This window comes from Rousettus aegyptiacus, unplaced genomic scaffold (assembly GCF_014176215.1).
Source record: "Rousettus aegyptiacus isolate mRouAeg1 unplaced genomic scaffold, mRouAeg1.p scaffold_m13_p_9, whole genome shotgun sequence".
In the NCBI taxonomy this organism is placed as follows: Eukaryota; Metazoa; Chordata; class Mammalia; order Chiroptera; family Pteropodidae; genus Rousettus; species Rousettus aegyptiacus.
Window position 1 is genome coordinate 975,910 of NW_023416312.1, and position 13,496 is coordinate 989,405.

General features: G+C 41.7%; 1 protein-coding gene and 1 pseudogene across 2 annotated transcripts in view; both read right to left on the reverse strand.

Moving 5' to 3' along the window:
- Positions 1-13,496, reverse strand: part of ARHGAP6 (Rho GTPase activating protein 6) — a 436,053-nt gene that overhangs the window by 89,499 nt on the left and 333,058 nt on the right. The window lies entirely within an intron of this gene.
- LOC118608479 lies at positions 4,047-4,165 on the reverse strand (annotated as a pseudogene).

A 13,496-nucleotide genomic window follows, 5' to 3' on the forward strand; every position in this document is an offset into this window, starting at 1 on the left:
ACAAAGGAATCACTGTGATTACAACTGACAAACTGAGAAACGATTTCATGGAAGATCTTACTGACTCAAAATTTAGGGATTCGAGATGTTTTTTTTTTTTTTACTAGGATTCCATAAGGTTGATCATCATTTGATATAAGCCACGCGTAGCTTCTGTTGCTGCTGGTATTTATTTAACGAGAGGAAGGAATTTAAAAACAATAAAATAAGTCAGATGGTTTTCTTTACTAGAATAATTACAGTTAAAGAGAAATTCAGAGTAAAAATTTACCATTACTGCATATACCTCTACGTCCAGTACCCCCAAAAATCCAGACGTTGAAAATAGTCATGATTCCAGCAGACAGTGAATATAGTTCATATAATCTGGATACTCATCAATGGAATTTAAGCACTCATTTAAAATGATTTAATATAATCTTTCACATGAAGTTGATAAGTATGCAATTCATTTGTCACTGGCAGGCAAACGATCTTTCAGTTTATGAATAGAGGAAATCGGCATGTAGTGTTTATGAAGTCTCAGACACTGTTCTAAGCCTTTTATGAACATTGATTCATTTAACCACTGAAAGAATTGTAGAAAGTAGGTTACATTATTGTTATTCCCATGCTACAGATGAGGAAACAGAAGCTCAGGAACTTGCCCAAAGAGTCGCGACTTGTAAGTAATGCAGCTGTGATCCCAACGACTACGCTATGGTTACGAATTAACTAGAAGGCAAACCCACAGTCCACAGTCAGCACTAGTTGGAGGCGTGTCGTAAGTGTCCGGTGAGAATTAGACATAGCAATTTAATACGAACAATTCCCTAAGACTGGAGCGGCCTTTTAAATCAATTACTTGATGGAGACATAAACTATTGGACCAATGAATGTGTCATTAGAAGGTGACTATTCCTTTAAGTGAATAATCTCAAATAATCTCGAGACAATGTCTTGTGAAATTCCTAGTTGGTTTTAAGAGTGGAACCAAGTCAGGTCTCGAGAGGAAACAGAGAAATAATGGAGAAGCTGTGTATCTTTGGCATTCTTTGCAAAGATGCATTCAAGCCAGAAAACGAAAGGTGAAGATAAGGAATTTTCTTTAAGGTTTAAATATCAACTCTTTAAGTAGAACCAATAAGAGGCTAAAAAGTCACTCAAACAGCCTTAGAAATAACTGTTGGGAAGCAATTAAAAGGGCCAGTGCAGAAGTTCGCTAACCAGAAACAAAGCCAGGAATATACTGAGTCCTGGCCCCGGCGTGTCTCCTGTATTTCTCCCTACTGAACCGAGAGGCAGCTCATTCCTTCGATTTCTGCATTTTCACATGGAAAGCGAGCAGCTGATCAACCGGATGGCGAAATAAAAACTCCTCTTTATAAATCGCTTTGCAGAACATGTAGAAAGGCTTTTACGAACGAGAAGATAAATAGAGATTTAGTGACATCCTTCCGGTTGTAAGTAACATTCAGAAACAGGTAATGGTTTTAGCATTCGGAAGTTTGACTCGATCTGATCAAGTGGCACATTGAAATTTCATTTAGATCGCAATCACTACTGATATACGTTCCGTTGGTTCGACTGACCCCTTTTCACCAGTCCCGTAGAGTTGGCACTTGAGGTCTTCATATTTTTTTCTGACGGTATATAAAAAATGGAAATCGTAAAGGACATCTTACTCCATTTGCTAGCTTAAAAAAAGCACAGCGAAAATGTGGTATCTTTCAGTTTAATCATCAGTCTCTACCTGTGCATTGCTCAGAATTTCCAGAGCTAAAGCGACAAGCCAAGCACAGAAGGAGGCTTCAGCAGTCCCTGGCCACTGTCATTTGCTTCCTTAACTTTAAGTAACTCTCTGTTGCTGCCCCACCCCCGCACTGCACTTGACCTTGGTGTAATTTCCAGCAGCCTCCTGCTGCCGCTATGACCCCTTTGCAGGGGGACTAACTTTTAGATCATTCAGATCTAAAAATCTACCAGCAAAGCGAAGTATTAGGTAACTGGAAAGTTACTTAAGGCCACAAATCTGAAATAGTCAAAACCACACTAATGGACATCTAACAGTTAGTGCTTATTGCCTCCATGAATACTTGCTATACTTGAAGAGGCAGGTACCAGGATTATCCCCATTTTGCAGATGAGAAAACTGAGAGGAAGGGAGCTTAAATAACCTGCCTGAAGTCACACAAGTAGGGCGGTAAGGAGTTCAAACCCAGGCAGACGGTCTCCAGATGTAATGGGTTTAATCTTTATGCTACATCCCAGCATCCCAGCGACCTTCTCTTCAATGAGTCCCTTAGAAGACATGTGTGCAAAGTAAGTATGACACAGAGCACTCGATGGGGACCAGAAGGCCTCTCTGCAACTGGGAGAAATCTGGCACGTGCACGGAGGACAGCTGAATGTCTAGAGCCCTTCTAGAATAAAGGCACAGAAATGTGCACAGAGGCAGGGCGGCGGGAGGAAACAGAGCAGGAAGCTGAGGGGCCGCTTTGCTCAGAGAGTAAGAGGAAGAACCAGTGTTTATTTTCAGGAAAGAGGAACAGGCATTTTCGAAGACCTCCCAAACGTCATATCCTGTACAAGTAGAAAAATTGCACTCTAAGCTTTGGGGTAGAGGTGGAATGCGGTGATAGCGACGTTTTAGGAAAGACGAGCGAGGCGGAGCGGTGCAGAACAGATGGGAAGGGGAGAGAGAGCGAGATGAAGCAAACACTGAGGTCTACAGCGCCAGTGGGAAAGGGAGACCCATGCGGGCCACCAACGGGCAAAACGGGACTTTCGGCAGCAATAAAACAGGTGGCCCTTCGGGATGCTCTAGTTATGAGAGTCCCTCGGTTTTTCAATAAATCTGGACCCCCAGGGAGTCGGGTCTAATGTTATGCTTGGAGGAATACCTGGTAGAGTGAGAAATTCGTAGCTTACTTTATGTGTTGGGGAGCGTGAACAGATCATTCTCTTCTGTAGAAATGATGTCACTGGGACTGATGTGTTACAGAGGAGACGGGTTTCCTTCGTAGGCTGCTCCTTCTACTCATGCTGTGAGCAAAGCTCAATTTTAAGGATGGACGCTGCAAGGGTCCTCCAACAGGGACACTCAGATAGGAGGACTCCTTATGGGTAAGATGCCACGTAAACTCTGCAGAGCAGATCATTTATTCAGATATGGGCAGATTCAATGCTCACGAAACAAGGTTATCTAAAAGACGCAGGGATGCTGAAGAAATATGACCCCACACTGGACAACTTGATCCCAAAGCAGATATTTATGAACCAGAAGGAAATAAAGCAAGCCTTAAGGGTAGATGAATATCATATTTAGGAGATTGAAAACTCTAGACCGAAAAGGATTAGGCAAAACAAAGTAGGCAACAACAACGAAATACTAAAGTGAATTCCTTTCCGTCTTCTCATTTCGATGCTACGTTTGACAACGTTTTGCATCATCAATTACACTTACTCTGCGAAAACCTCTCAGTGAGCTTCTCCTCTAACAGAAAAGAAAAACAACTTCCTAAAAATTAAATTGAATTAACTTATTACCTTAATGAATTAGTTTTTGAGTATCGCCAAATATATGAACATCAATCTCCTCTAATCTGTTGCCCAAAATGTGAGCTGTTGACAGTGAGCCTCTCGGTTTTAGTTTGAGGTTATTTTCCTTATTAAGCTCTTTCAATAGGTAGTGCAAAATTGGCAGGAATTGTTGTAATACTTCAACCTAAGTGGCGAATGGTAACTTGTACATTTTTAATCGAAGGTTTGTTCTTAACCCATCTAAACCTTTACTTGTAGAGCAAATGAGCAAGCAAGTTGTTTTAAATAAAAAAAAAATACTACTGGACTGCAGAAAAAGTCTAGCTTTAATAATATTCCTGGAATATTTGCTTCAAAAGCACAATTAGTTCAGATGCAACTGGTGATAAATTTTAGAACAAACTCTAAGGAGCAACAGGTCTAAAACCTGGCTGCACATCAGAATTAGTTGGTACATTCCTTAATTAAAAGAAAAAAAAAGATTTACTTGGTGACATTTTCTTTTTTCTTTTTTCTTTTTTTAATGCCTACAGCACCTGGTCTTCCTACGTGGTCTCCTACGCAAGTACTAACCAGTCCCGACCCTGCTTAGCTTCTGAGATCAGAGGAGATTGGGCACATTCAGGGTGGCATGGCCGTAGACACTTGGTGACATTTTAAAAAATATTCATCCCATACCTGCATCCAGACCAGGGAAGTCCCACAGTCCTTTATACGGCGACGGAAATTTCTGTACCTGTACTGTCTGATGCGGTGGTCACTAGCCATTCATGGCTAATGAACACTTGGGATGTGGCTGGTGACACGGAATGGTTGAATTTTACATTTTATCTACTTTTCATTGATTTAAATGTAAAATGGCCACAGCGGCTAGTGGTGTCTGTATTGGACAGCACAGGTACAGATCAAATGGGTTAGACTCTTTAGGGCTGGGGCCCAGGCACTGGTAGGTTCACAGAGCCCTCTGGGGATGCTCTAATGCGCAGTCGAGGCGAGGACCACTGTAATGGTCTGGGATTAAGAGGACCACCAGGGGGCGCAAATTCCCTGCACTTTTACCATAAGGCATCGCTTTCCATCAAATTCCACAGAGCACTTGCCATGCACCTTTGCCCTTCTCCCAGCCGCCGCCACTCCTCCCTTCTCCCAGCTCCTCCACGCCCCCTGTGATAGCTGCGCTATCTATACATTCCTTCGTTCACTCAAGCTGCCAGATTTCTCCCACACCAAGGGCAATTCTTATCCCGTCTTTCTCTTTCGCTGGCAGCAGAAATAAAATCTAATAATGCTACCAAGATTTAGAATTAAAACTCCAAACTTGGGCACCCATAAAATTGTTTTCCACTTCCACAGGCTTGATCCACATACTACTTTCTACGAGTTCTGCACTGGATGCGATGGGGAATATTTCTAATGGCAGCACTGTTAAGCAGCTAAGTAAGGTCTTCGGGATGATGTGGTAAACAGGTCTCTGCTCATCTGCAGCTGCTTCCTTTGAGTGGGATTCTCAGTGCTTGCAGAGAGGGGGCTCAGTGGTCCTACCACCTGGCTCTGAACTCCGGCTCAGCTCACGGCTGCCTGCGTGAGTTACCTAACCATTCTAAGCTGCAGTTACCTGCTTCGTAAAGTGGAAACAACAATAGTTCTGTGGGGAGGATAGAGCGATGCACAATGAATGAGAGAAGTGCTACACACACACTCTCCCCTCCCAGATTTCGATACTCTCGTCCCAACAGTTCCGTGGTGAGGAAAGCAAATCGCAGGGCAAACTTTTCAGGAGGAAGTCAAGGAATTCAGAAAAGCCTGCTCCAAGCGTGTGATTAATTTACGTAGCACTATGAAGACCACTGAAAAATGATCATGAAAAATAAATAATAGCCTAACGTGATTTTGTCGCATATTGAATTTACCTATTTTAATGAGTCTTCATTTTGATTGACTTCCACACCACTAGATTCATACTGATGGGACGAGGAAGTGTGTGCTAATCAACTAGATTAACGAACGCTGCTTTATTCGGAAAGATGGTAAGACTCAGAATTCCAGAGTTCAGCGAGAGCAACGTTAAGAGCATACTGTACAATTTTCAAGCACATAATTACTCTGTCGACCGTTTGGGAATCTCAGGCACTGCTGATTTATGTTCACATTTTCTACCCTGAGATTTGCTGCTTTCTTCCTTGTTCAATGACCGTCTGTGGGTAGGAAAAAATTTTAATGTAAGAAAATGTAACATCGCAACCCATTAGCATCATGAGAGTTTGTAGTCAACACAACTATTAATGGTAAGGATTTCTCTTCAGTGAGTCAACAGCGCAGATAAGATAAGCTGGGAGCTATGCTCCCTCCCCAGGGAATTTAGATATGAGAGGGAGAACTAACATTTCTCCTGGGTGTAAACGTGTACCCGTTGTTATTCCTAACCCTAATTATGTACTCCCTGCTTTAATCACTAAACGATTTTATGAAGTAAGGTCTATTAATTTGTACCCATTTCACAGATGAAGAGATCAAGCACCAGGAGGTTAAATTAAGCAAGTTGTCCAAGGAAATAGACTACAAGTGACAGAGCTCAGACTCAAACTCATGGGCCATAACCCCAGAGTTTGGGGTCTTATTCATCACTGTATAAGCCACCTCCCTGTGAGAGCCAGAACTTTCTCTCAAAGAACGGCAAAGTATGACTCAAGAAAGTCCAGCAGAAGGACCATTTGTCTGAGGTGGCTCTGGGCTCACCTCAAAATCTCTCATTTAGTTTTCTTACGAAGTAAAATTCCAAAGTGTACAAGTGATGTATTAGCAGCCATAAATTACGTCTACCACAGCGACTACGGCATGACTTGACCTTGAGTTGACAACTGTTAATGTAGAGCAAGGGTGGACAAACTACAGCCCCAGCCACATCCGGCCCCCTGCCTGTTTCTGTAAACTTGAGCCCAGCCAGGCTCACCCGCTTCCATCTCGTCTGGGGCTGCGTCCTGATAGTCCTGATAACAACCGCAGAGTTGAGTGGCTGCTCCACAGATGTAGGTCTCCCGACACCTATAATATTTACGATCTGGCCCATCGCAGAAAAAGTTTGCTGACCCCACTCTGGACTCGCTGAAAAGAAATCACCAGACATATAGCACAGGAAATGACAGTTTCACGGGGCGTTTCGCTATTTCAAGCAGCAGAGGAATCACATCTTTTTACAAATATCACTATGACACGTGTGTATGTATGTATGATGAGCAGATGGGTCTATACCTTATTTTTCCTCTATGCTTCTTTTAAGGCCCCAAATGACCTTAACACTTGAGATGTGCAGGAAATCACTTGTGATGGCTCATTGAGGGAGGGAAGAAGAGGATTCAGAATGTTTAAATGGCACTTATTTTCCCTAAAACTCTAACTTCACACGATACCTCCCTCCTAGGTAACCCTCACACTCACCTCTCCGCCCCTTGCATTTCGGCGATTTTCTTGATTCTTATTTAAATGTTGGAAATCTATTTGATTCTCTACATCTGAGCCTTTTCTCCCTGGCTAGACTGTACATTCTGCAAGGACAGGCACAGCACTTAGAAGAAAGGGCTCTTGCGTTTTGTGCTTTTTACACATTTGCTGGTTGAAAGAAAGCCTTTGGGAAAGTTCACTCTGCATCTATAGGGAAAACCATTTGTGTAGATTAGCATGAACACAAGACCGCGGGTAATATTTACATTTAGGATACATGTTCTAAAGTAGCTAAAATCACTCCCCGTAAAAAGAAAAAAAAAATCTCACTTCCTGGCTTTTACTGATAAGTGTCAAAACATGTAAAAGGGGAAAACAAATTTGCAGAATGACACAAAATGCCAGGTAGGACATAAAAACAAACTATCTGCACTCAGTGCTATAGATCTGATTTTTTTTGGTTGCCATTTTTTCAGACCTTTTTCCCAGAGCTGTTTTCTCTTCAATGTACTACATTTAAAATGATAAATTAAAAAGTGTTTCAGAGACGGGGCAAATATTTTTGCTTTGATATAAGAAAACCGTGCTTTCTCTGAGCAATGAAACAAACGGAAACTGATGTTTTCCAAAAGAAATTACAGTCAAACATTACAGGAGTTTGAGGAGTTCTACTTAATGGGTGCATTTTTAAAATAGAGTTTAATTTTTAGAGCCCTTTCAAGTTTCACAGTAAACTTGAGTAGGAGGTGCAGAGAGTTCCCACATACCCTCTGCCGCCACTCACGCACAGGCTCCTGCATTATCAACGCCCCGCACCGGAGTGGTGCGTCTGTCACAACCGATAAACCTGCATTGACATCTGCATCATCGTCACCCTAAATCCATACTTCACATTAGGGTTCACATTTGGTCTTGTATGTTCTACCGGTCTCGACAACTGTATAATGCCATGTAGTCACGATTACAGTACCCCAAAGGGCAGTGTCGCCACCCTCAAAATCCTCTGCGCTCCTCTATTCATTCCCCTCTCCCCCCAAACTCTGGCGACCTCTGATCTTTTTATTGTCTCCATAGTTTTGCCTTTTCTGGAATGTCACATAAGTGTCTGTGCTATTTCGTGTTCTCAGCTGCAGTTTCCGAGAGTTCCTGTTGCTCCATGCCCTTTACTAGCGCTTGGTGTTGTCTGTTTTCTGGATTTGGGCCGGTATAGTAGGTGTGTAGTGGTATCTCGCTGTTGTTTTAATTTGCATCTTTTCATGTACTTTTTTTGCCATCTGTATAACTTCCTTGGTGAGATAGCTGTTAAGGTGTTAGGCCCATAGTGTATCAGGTTATTTGTTTCTTTATTGTTGCATTTTAAGAGTTCTTTGTATATTTTGAAAGACACTCCTTTACCAGATGTCTTTTGCAAATATTTACTCTCAGTCTGTGACTTATCTTCTCATTCACTTGACACTGTCTTTGACGGAGAACTTTCAGATTTTAACGAAGTCTAGCTTATCAATTATTTCTTTCACAGATCATGCCTTTGGTGTTATTTCTAAAAGTCATTGCCATATCCAAGGTAACCTGGATTGTCTCCTCTATTATCTTCTCGGAGTTTCAGAGTTTTGCATTTCACATTTAGATCTGTGATCCATTTCAAGTCAATTTTTGTGAAACCTGTAAGGTCTGTGTTTAGATTCATTTTTTTTTTGTATGTAGATGTCCAGTTGTTCCAGCATCATTTCTTGAAAAGACCACTTTTGCTCCATCACATTGCCTGTGCTCCTTTGGCAAAGATCACTGATTGTATTTATGTGGATCTCTTTCGGGGCTCTCTGCCCCATTGATCTATTTATCTATTTGTCTATTTCTTGCTAATAGCACACTGTCTTGATGACTGTCATTTTATACTGTCTTGAAGTCAAGTAATATCAGTCCTCCAACTTTATTCTTCTCCTTCAATATTGTGTTGGCTATTCTGGATTTTTTTGCCTCCTCACATAAACTTTAGAATGTTTGCCAATATCCACAAAATAACTTGCTGGGTTTTGATAGGGACTTCCCTAATTCTGTAGATCGAGCGAGAACTGACATCTTGACAATACCGAGTCTTCCTATTCGTGAGCATGAGATAGCCTTCCATTTATTTAGTTCTTTGATTTTATTCATCAGAGTTTTCTAGTTTTCTTCATATAGCTGTTGAACATACTTTGTTACATTTATACCTAAGTATTTCATTTTGGGGGTGCCAATGTAAATGGTATTTTGGTTTTAATTTCAAATTCTACTTGTTCGTTGCTGGTATACAGGAAAACCATTGACTTTTGTATATTAACTTCGCATCCTATAACCTTGCTATGATTGCTTATTTATTAGCTCCAGAATTTTTTTTTAATTTTACTTTAACTTATCAGCTTACTTTTCTTTTTTCTTAATTTTTATTTTTCAGTTAGAGTTGACATTCAGTATTATTTTATATTTGCTTCAAGTGTACAGCATAGCGGAAAGACATTTATCTAATTTACAAAGTGATCCCCTCGATAGGTCTAGTACCCACCTGGCATCGTACATGGTCATTACAATATTATATATAGTCACAGGAGGGTTTTTGCTTTCTTCGATTATTTCTGATATTTTACACAGGCTACCACATCATCTGTACACCTGGTAGAGATCCAGGAGGTGAAACTCACAAAAGTGTGGGGGCCTCCTGATGACTGGGTCTCCATGGAGTTTAACTCTGAATCGTCCACACTGAGCCCCCAGCGCTTGACCAATTACAGTTCAGGTTTCCCTACCCGGGCACTGGTTGCCTTGGAGATTATTGCTCTGGTAAGTTGTGATTCTCTGTATTCACCTGTCAATCTCGTCAATTTTGGGAGGCAGCAGAGTTCCCTGTGACGTCACTTCCCATAAGGCTCTAAGAAGAGCTGTTGATTCTTCAGTTTGTTTGGACTTGCTAGGTAGAGTGACAACTTCTGAGCTTCTCGCATGCCAGACCAACACCTGAAGTTCTGATACAATTTTTTAAAGATAAAATTTACATATCCCGAAATTTACCATTTTAAAGTATGTGATTTAGGGTTTTTAAATATATTCAGATATATGCGACCATCGCCATTATCTAATTCCAGAATTTTTTCGCCACCCCAAAAGGGAACCCAATACTCATCAGCAATTACTCTCTATTCCCCTCCCGCCCCGGGCCCTGGCCACCACTCACCTACTCTACGTCTCTATGGATTTGCCTATTTTTGACTTTTAATATAAGTGAAATTATTCAATATATGGCCTTTTGGTTCTGGTTTCTTTCTGCTACCATGCTGTCGCGTGCATCAGAACTTTATTCCTTTTTACGGCTAAATAATATTCATTGTATCATGTAAACTTTCTTTAACCATTCGTCAGTTGATAGACATTTGGGATGTTTCCACATTTTGGCCATTATGAATAAATCTGCTGTGACGATTCGTGTCCAAGTTTTCATGTGAACACATGTTTTCAATTCTCTTAGGTATATGCCTAAGAGTGAAATCGTTGGATCACATGATAGCTATAAATAGCTAAACAAAAACAACAACAAAAACTTAAACAACATGAGTCTAACACCAAGATTTAAAAATATTTTTAAGTGCAAAACTCGTTTTCCGCCTCATTCCTCTCACATGAGATAAAACAGCAACAACTATAAACAAACCCGGATAATCTTTCTACTTCATATAGATCAGCCAGTGGAGCTTTTACCAAGTAGTGAGAAGAAACAGAACCCTTCAGTTTCTTTTCTTTTCACAAATTGATGATCGCGAGGTGCTTGAAAAGTTTAGGAGTTTGCAGCGCTCACTGTTTTAGAAATGGAGCCAGGTAAGGGCTATATCCAAAAAAGCAAATAAACTCTTTCAATCTCTTTATGTTCATATTTTAATTCTAAAGACCACTTGTTGATATGCATTCTGGCAATTGTACATGTTAAAACAAAGGACAGTTCAGAGCTTAGTTTCTTTCAAGGAGATATTCTTGTCTGTATCAAGAGAGAAGCTAAAAATAAAACTCTGCACAGAACAGTTCAGTAGCCTTGTTTTAATTACTCTTGCGTTCTCTGCTTTTATTACTCTTTCGGTGAGTTTGCAAGACAGACATTCAACACGGCAAGAGCTGATCAAAAGGCAAAGGAAAAAGAAAGATAATCACGCGAGCTTCTTCCTGGCTTTACAGAACACCACTCCACACCCTCCAGTGTTGGGAAAAGGAGAAGCCACCAGGACAGATAGTGTGGTAGGCAGAATAATAGCCCTGCCGCCGCCCCCCTCCCCCCAGAGGTGGGAAAAGGCTCCTGTATTATCTGGGTGGGTCCCATGCACACACATGGGCCTTTAAAGTCAGAGAATCTTATCCAGCAGAGTTCAGAGCACGAGGGAGATGTGTCTATAGAAAAGTGGTCAGAGAGATGCAATTATTTCTGGCTTTGCAGATGGAGATAGGGTGCCATGAGCCAAGAAATGGGGGTGGCTTCTAAAAGCTAGAAAAGGTAAAGAAATGGCTTCTCCCCGAGCCTTCAGAAGGAGCGCAGCCCTGTTGACACCCTGATTTTTGTCCAGTGAGACTTGTGTCAGATTTCTGACTTACAGAGCTGTAAGATAATAAGTGTGTATGTTTTAAGCCACTAAGTTTGTGGTAACTTGTTGCGGCAGTGATAGAAAACGCATACAGAAGGAATCAGGAAATTTCTGTGGATACGAGGGACTCATCAATTATTTAATGCAGCATCTCCCAAACTGTTTCGGGACCAAATAAGTGGGAGAAAGTGGTTCGTGTTGGCCCCATTTTAAAGAGTCACGATAAACACTAGCTAAGGGAACGCTGAGAAGTTCTGCAGATGGCAAATTCTAACTCAGAGTATCTTGTAAATGCGTGCGCCATAATGTCACCTCCTTTTCTCGTTTTTCTTTTCAGAACCTCCCTTCGCATCCCTCAGACTCCTCAGCACATGTCTGAGAACCTGAGACTCAAAAAGAAGTGACTTGGCGAGGCAAACACACAGCCCTCGCCTCCCGGTCCTCATCTGGAGCCCACTCCAGGATGCCACTCTGTCCTACCAACAAGGAGACACTGTTTCCTGCCATCTGAGTTTATCTAAGTTAGACCTGTGGTTACACATTAGGGGAACATCATCCCAACAAAGCTCTTAACAAATAAAATCCTCTGAACATATTTTCTTCTTTAAAATGAAAGTGTTCAAAAAACGATCGAAAATTTACTAATTTCATATTAGCGAGAGGAACACAGCAAAATATTTCCCTCCGGTGATTTAGCATGTTCCTAAAAATGCCTCATTCTGCTGCCAAAGCCCATTTTCCACCAATTCTGGTTTCCATAAATGCTAATTTGAGAAGGAACAGAGGTCCAACCCGATGCTCTCGCCGCATTTCCCACCGCCCAGCCCAAGAGCTGTGAACCCACAGGCTTTGATGTCTTTCGGATACGCGTTATCCACATTCTTTTCCAGAAAGTGAATACTTTTCTTCACCGTCTCAGCTTTTAATATTCCTAATAATAAATATTATGACTAATAAAGCTAATGACATCGAATACTTATTTTGTGCCAAAGACTGCTATCTGCTTCACACGATCAGTTAATGTTTACGACAACCAATTAAAGTAAATATTACTATTAACATCTGTATTTTACGGAAGAGCCAGCTGAGGCACAGAGAGTTTAGGTACTTCACCCAAGGTCACACAGTAAGAGGCGAAGCCAGAATCTGAACATACTGTGATTTAGAGCCAGGAGCCTCTCTAAGGAGGCACCCAGTGCTTCTCAGCTGGAGGTAATTCTACCTCCCAATGCCTGCAGGCAGTTTTTGGTTGTTACAAGGGAGAAGTGGAAAATTACTGGCATCTAGTGGGTAGAGGCCAGGGATGGTGCCAAAAATCCTATAGTGCACAGGACCCCACCCCCCACCCCCCACCACCTCCAAACAATGATCTGACCCTAAATGTCAAGAGCTCCAAGGTCTGGAAACTGCTCTAGCCTGATGCCTCCCAATGACAGGGCATTTTGAATGGGCCACTTGATGCTAAGATATAGAACTTGCATTTCCAGATTAGAAACCTCTATCTCTACCTGGGAAATGAGGTCCTCTCAGCCTGGGGTGCAGGGCACTTAGAGCTGTGGGGTCCACTTGGTGCATCTTCTAACAGCATCAATTTATTCAGGTTCAGCTGGTGATTTTACACGATGCCCTGACATCCTGGGACACTAGGTCATTTTACATTTTGTCCTTCAGTGGACACATGAGAGAGGCACTGCTAGCCCACTAGGGAGTGTCTGAAATGGGCCAGAAAGAAGATTCTGGTTTTCATTAGCTTTGCCTTGTAGTCCAGAAGACACAAGAGCAGCATTTGCGTCAGAGATAATGACAATGGCAAAGGGATGTAGACACGATGGGCTGCTTGGGGTACAGACCAAGCTCAAAAGTCAAAATGTTTTCGGAGACCAGTTCTGCCACATCTACTCAAATCATGCGTGCTACATGACCCGGCAATTCTAAAAA